Source organism: Elaeis guineensis, chromosome 6, assembly GCF_000442705.2.
Source record: "Elaeis guineensis isolate ETL-2024a chromosome 6, EG11, whole genome shotgun sequence".
Lineage (NCBI taxonomy): Eukaryota > Viridiplantae > Streptophyta > Magnoliopsida > Arecales > Arecaceae > Elaeis > Elaeis guineensis.
In genome coordinates, this window is record NC_025998.2 from 20,240,501 (window position 1) to 20,247,561 (window position 7,061).

The 7,061-nt window shown below is 37.1% G+C and overlaps 1 pseudogene; it reads left to right on the plus strand.

Annotated features, from left to right (window-relative positions):
- The first annotated feature begins 5,217 nt into the window (after window positions 1–5,217).
- LOC105047013 (uncharacterized) lies at window positions 5,218–6,171 on the plus strand (annotated as a pseudogene).
- The last annotated feature ends 890 nt before the right edge of the window (window positions 6,172–7,061 follow it).

A 7,061-nucleotide genomic window follows, 5' to 3' on the forward strand; every position in this document is an offset into this window, starting at 1 on the left:
TTTCAAGTTGTTACAATTTTTTCGATCAAAAAATATTGAATGATCCGATCAATTTAGATAACAATTAAATCAGATCATGGATCGAATTTGAACATAAAAAATATCAATTTTTATGTAGATTTGATCCAAATTTGTTAAAAATAAATAAAAATTTAGGCTCGCGATCCTGCCTCTGATCAGTCCTAGTAGCAGTTCTCTCCGGTACTCCAGTAACTCTATTTTTCTTAGACGTAAAAAAATTCCTAACCAGTCAAATACTGTAAACAATATATACCGCTTGGGTCAAGCCTAATCATCTCACCATCCAAACTCTCCACTCGAGCCTCAATAAATGGTCAATGCATCCAGCTGTCAATGGAAGCCCAGATGTAACGTGCAAGTTAGGGCAGATCATAGGGCGGGCATCCCCGCTCGCTCACGACCCTTCGCGTCGGCACGTTTCCCAATTCGCAATGACGTTGGTGCCACGATCCCACTGCTTCCCGTGCCAACCTCCAGCGCTGCACTGCACCAATTCTCCAGTGCTCCGGTGCGCATTAAAGTGTACAAATGTCAGAACAAACAGAACACCTTTTCTTTTTTTTTATTCCTTTGGTTCCGGCGTAAAATTAAAACCAAGTGGGCCACAAGCTCGCCGAAATCTTGTCGCACGTCCTGCCAAAAAGAAAAGGAAAAAAAAATTGTCGTGCAAGAAAAAACTTTTAGAGAAAGAGAACACTGTGTCAGAAAAGTAAATTAAAAAATAAAAGAAAAATTCTGAAGGAGTCGGGGAGCAGCATTCCAAGTGGCATTTCATGCCTGTTCTCACGTCCTTGTCTGTTTCTCTCACCGTTCTCGAATAAGATATTAATATTTCGCCTATGGTCGCGACGCCGTGGGCCTACGCGCCGCGCCCACCTCGAAAGCGTGATACTCCCCACCACCACCACCCTCGCCGGCCGGCACGTGGTCTCCCGTCCACGTTCCACCGGATAAGCCGGTGGACAGAGTGTCCGCGGCGACCGTCGCACGCGTCGTCGGTGCGGATGTCGCGATGGATGCGATACTGCCAAGGGAGATGGACGAACGAGTGGAGGCCGTCGACGCACGTGTCGACATCGGCGGTGACGTCGCCATGGAGGCGAGGGCGCCGTCCACGGGAGACGGATGGTTCAAAGTAAGACGATGGGCTCAGCCGACCAACGGCTAGCTTGCTAGCTCGGCTTGATACCAGTTAAGCTACCCTTTCATTGAAGTGTGCTAGGGGTTGGAGACTTAGGAGAAAATTAGCGAGGTGGGTGTGCTGTTCTCATTGGAAAAACCGGACGGCCGTTTTTCCACAGATGGGAGACGTGTACGGCTCTGAATACCTTGGAGACGTGCACGGCGGTACGGGATCCAAGTCCAACTTGATTGCCAGCTAGCATTTAGCGGGGTGGATCTGAAATATTTAAAATATTTTAATTATTATATAATAATTTGGTAGTTGAATGAATGGTCGAGGACAAGGAGGCTTCCACGGGAACTAGTGGAATATTTGATTGATTATCAGCTGATTTCCTGTTGGTTGTACCATCTCATTAGGCCACTGTACATAATTAGCGGAAAGGAATTAGCATTTGTTGCGTATGTGTCATGCCAATATTTTCGATTGTTTAGAAGAAAATATGATAAAAATTTTGGTTGAGATTCATGCAATTATTTTCCTTCTTAGCTATATATTGGAGAGTATATCCAAGAATCTATTTAGCAACAAGGATTCTTGTTATTAGTAGTAAAAGAACATATATCATGGCACTGAAAGTTGAAATGCGAGGTTTCAGGAAAAGAAAGTAGAACATACAAATGTGAAGATATCTGATCATCATTATAATCATTTGTAGTACATTAGTACTACTATATATATATATATATATATATATATATTGGTAGAACATGGATATGCTGGTACTTAATTTGTTTGATGGATTCATATGGATCGAAATTGTTGAAGGATTTACAAAATCAAGCTAGTGATTTCTAACATGGCCACAGCACATTTTAAGCAATTCTTTTAAGATTCAATTGGTTGAATTGGATTTTATAGGTCCATCTAATTCAATCAAAGAATTTCTTTAAGTACTTTAGAATTAAATCTAAATGATCTTTTCAAGTTCATTAACTTTTAGGATTCGGTCTCTTATCGAGGTGGAGATTGATCTCTTACTGACGTGGAGATGGCTTTCACTGAAGTAAAGATACTTCTTCAGAGGTACATGCAAACGAGTTTACTCACCGAAGATTCTTCGGTGAAGGATTCTCCGATGCTTAAATTAGCTAGAGTTTTTATTAAGTGATAGAGTGGAGAGTGAGAAAATAATAGAGTTCTGGACTTTATTTTGTGCAAAAAATTACTTACTTAAGGATCTCCTTTACCCACTTTAGATTCTAGAAAATCTATGCCCATTCGAGATAATGGTGCACCTGCTATGCATGTCAGACATGAGTTGGATGAGGGCTACGCATATTATCCGCAATAATTACTTGTGACAATTAAGGCCACATGCATATAATTAGGAGAAATGTCTCCGAGATCTGCGGATAGGCAATTGGCCTCGATTGTTCACCAAATTCATTAGTCATCACCGCCCTCCAAATAAGATCAATCGAGTACCATTGATCGAGCTAGCTCTTCGTGGTGGCATTGTAGTTGATTTGAGCAGACTTAGACCTCATTGTTGAAAGGAGGTCTTTGCTATCTTGACTGGTATATAGTCAAAGTGGAACCTTAGTTAAACCCAAGTCAATTGATCTTTTTGATCGATCGATCCTATGATTGTTGGTGTCTGATTTGGAGATTGGTTGCCATCTAAAGTTGTATTTTTGCTTGAGTTACAGTTATTCTAGGGTTTCTTGATCTCCATGCTCTTCCTCTACATACTAAGGTAGTTGGTGAATATTAATGAGTCACATCCTCATCGAGCGACCAAGTTGTCCTAGTCGAAGAAATGATGTACTCCCCCAACAAGTTTGAAATTAAGGATAGGTTTCAATGCAAATAGCAACATAAGAAAAACATTTCATCCAATAGTTTTACACAAACATGTGTTTATTGATGCCAATAAGATGATTCATTTTATATTCAATGGTTATGCATGTGAGTTTTGCTATAGGACGTATTCAACTATCCTTTCATAGTCTTGTGCCTTAATTATATCTCATCTTCTCTAACAAATTGTAAGCTTCTAGATTAATATGCTCTTATCGCATTCTTTTAAAGTAGGAAGCAACGTGTAAGATTTGGGGACCAGATGCATATCAATCATCAACAAACCAATCCATATATAGGATAAAAAAATATTAAAAAAATCCTTGTGAGACATGCTTGGACTCAATCATTCAAGAGATTTATTTTTTTTTATTTTTATTGATTGTGTCGTTCTTTTTATCTCAGGGGCCATTTGGTTAGAGGTAATCTAGCATGAAAAAATAATTTTCATTTTAGATTATCATGATTGATATATATATAAAAAAAAAGATGGTAAAAAAGTTAATGGGCCCCATGCTTATTTTTAGAGAAGATAAAATAAATACCATGGAAGGTTGGTATGTTATAAATTTTTAAGTGGTGGTAATCTATACTTAACAAAAATATCTCTAATAAATCTGTATATGTAATTATTAAATTTATTTTGATGTCTTTCCAAATTCATTCAATAAAAAATTTTATTAAAAAAAATAAAATAAAGATGATATTATTTAAAGAGTTATGTGATTATAGTTATTACATAAAAATTAATTGAAGATGACAATGCTATCCTAGTATTAAAAAATTATTTTATGTTGAAAGATATATTTATAAATTTGACCATATTTCTATGTAGATTTATTTTCAATAAATATAGTAATCTTTTTTCAGTATTATTTTTCAGAATAATTTTTTCACCAATCAAACATAGTAAAAATTATTTTTTTTCGTAATTATTTTTTAAATAAAAAAATCTCAAAAATTATCAGATTACCTCATAATCTGACTATCCCAACCAAACGGATCCTCAAAATATTGATAATATAGAAGAGTGTGGAGAACTCCAAGATAAATGCATTAGCAAATATACAGGCTGAAAGTTTTGCCATCACCAAGTCCATAGTATATAACCAACCAAAATCAAGGGAAAAAACATAAGAAATTAGATTCTTTAGGTTGTGTGGAAATTGAGATATTCTGGAAGAAAATTTTATTTATGCTTATTGTACATAAATTAATCCAATAAGTTTCTACATTCCTCTGTTATATCCAGGCTCAGCTTGCTTGCTTATTATCATTTTAAGTTATTAATGTTAATCTATTGATAGCAAATTTGTTAATTCTCGAACCCTTTTAAGCAGCATATCATATATCTCAATTGATCCATCACACAATTTATGCTATATTGGCACTTATTTTCAAGAAATTATTTGTTAAAATCATTCACCATCCAATAAAAAAATCTTTATACCATCCAAAAAAATAATTTCTTTTCATTTCAAAACCGTAAAAATTATCAACTAGCTAATCATGATTAATATTGGATTCTTTCCATTTAAAATTTTTAACTAAATTTAGATAATAATAATTTTTTATAATTAATAATTTAATAATTTTTTATTGAATGGTCCAACATATGCTGTTGTAATCAAGAATTTCTTTTTATTTCCTCTCCAAACGGGCCCACAAAACACCAACAGAGCCTCCTAAACTTCAGGAAAAATAACATCGCCACCCACGCTGAAGGAACGCAATCGGAACGTGTCCACCGCTGCCTTCTGGATCATTGTCGAACGGAACGGTCAAAAAAAATAAAAAAAAACGGGATACCTCTACTTTTCTGTCTAGACTCTAGAGTATTCCGTCAAACAAAACAACCTCCCCCGGGTTGGAGACATATCCTCCGCGAACCGCCAGAAAAAGTTTCCTACCAATCCACGCGAGCCAAGGCAGCCGCTGACACGGTCGGTGACCTCCCAACTCCAACACCCCAAAATTCAATTCAAACCCTGTCAGTTATCGGCCGACGACGCACCACCCGAGAAAGAATAAAAAGAAATCAATTAAAGGCTGGCGTCCGTCGCTGGTTATAGCATCCCGATTTCCACGCCCCTGACGTCTTCTTCTTATCTTTTTCCCATCCTTCTTTTAATTTTATTATATTTCGGCAATAAAAAAAAAAAATATCAACCCAAAACCACCACAAGCCCCAATCCCTATATAAACCCAACCCCATCCCCCTAACACGGCCCCAAACACGCTACACACTTTCTCTTCTCTATCCACAGGGCCGCACTCTCACTCTCTTCCTCTGCTATTCTTCCGGTAAATTACACCTACATATAATTTCTCTTTCGTCCTTCTTTCGATCCGTGATGGAGGAAGTTTCCGTTTCCGGCAACAAGAGGTGCCGAGAGGAGTCGTTGGAATCGGAGGCGAAGCGCCTCCACGCCGACTTCCTTCTCGATATCCTCGACGACGAGAGGAGGATGCGGACGCCGGTGACCGGTATTCGGACACCAAGGATCTGGCTTCCGTCATGAGGAGCCTCGAGGAGGAGATTTTCCTCCCACTTGCTCCTCCTCCGGTGCCGGCGGGATCGGCGTCGGAGCTGAGCGATCCTCAGCGCCTGGCGGAACTCGGGTATCTTCTTGCGGCGTCGGACGACGAGCTTGGCCTCCCGCCGGCTGCGCCGTCATCGTCGTCTTCGCCGGAGCCGGCGGCGGCGGCGGCCGACGGGGAGGAGGCGGTGGAGAGCGGGGGATTCGGTCAGATCTGGAGTTTTGATGACGAGATTTCGGGGTGCTACGATGGGCTTGGATTTGGGATCCGGCCGGAGGAGGAGTTGCAGGATGGGTCGGTCTTCGATGACGGTCTCTTCGACTATGCTGACGTGTTGTTCTGTGCGCCATCTGATTTCTCGTGGCGAGCGGAATCCATGCCCGCCGTCTGATGGAACTTTCCGTGGTCTTTTGCTTTTATTTTTTTTTTCTTTTTTTTTTCCCATAAAAGACTGTACGAAAGAACTTGTGGAAAAGACTTGGCATCTGCGTGCAATTTTTCCCTTTTTCTTTTTGTAACTTTGTGCTTGAATGCAAGTCGTCGGATGGAGTAGATTGACGAAATATCTATTTAGTCCGCCATTAATTTAATATGTTTGATGTGAGAAAAGTGTAATAAGGTTACATGATGGACCCTCTGGATCTGCTTGTCATGCTCCCTTGTTTTTCTTTCAAAAAAACAATTCCTTTCCTGGACCAAAAAACATGCAAAGGAATGTTTATTTTGCCAGGTAGGGGTCTGATTGGATATTTTTATAGAATTGAACTAATTATGTGGAAATCTAATTTATTAACTTATTTAGTTTAAGATCGATAAAATATGATCCAATCCATTAATTTGATCGATGTTCGATCTATTAAAAATATTGATTTATTTAATTTATTTAATATTTGAATCGAATTTAAATTTTAAATATTTAATTCATTTAATTTATTTAATATTTAGATTGGATTAGTTTATTTAAGATCTATTTAAAAATTTACATAATCTGTTTTTGTTCCGTCTAACTCAATTTATTTAATTTTTAAAAAATTATTTAATTGATTTAATTTATTGATTTTAATTTAATCTATTTAATAATTAGATTAAACAGATTGAATCAGAATATCAGTTTACTAAATAGGTTGAAGTCAGATCTAAATTTTGGACTTATTTAATAAATATATTAGATTCGAATTGATGATTTTTTAATTCAATCTGTATCAATCCGATGCGTATCTAATTCGATCCGATCCAATTGCTAATGCTAATTTAGTTTATATTTACTAAGAATCGATTTAAATTTAATTTAAATTTTATTTATTAAATTAAATTAAAAAAAATTATAAATTTTTTTTTAAGTAAAATTTAGCCCGATACATCTGGTTCAAATCATGCGTAAATAAATAGTTCAATTCACGGGCCCAAATAGGTTTCGTCTGGAAAACAGGTCATAAATTGAGACAACAAGAAGAAGACAACTTGATTTCTGTATTTAAATTATATAATAAAAAAATATTTCATTTAAATGTAC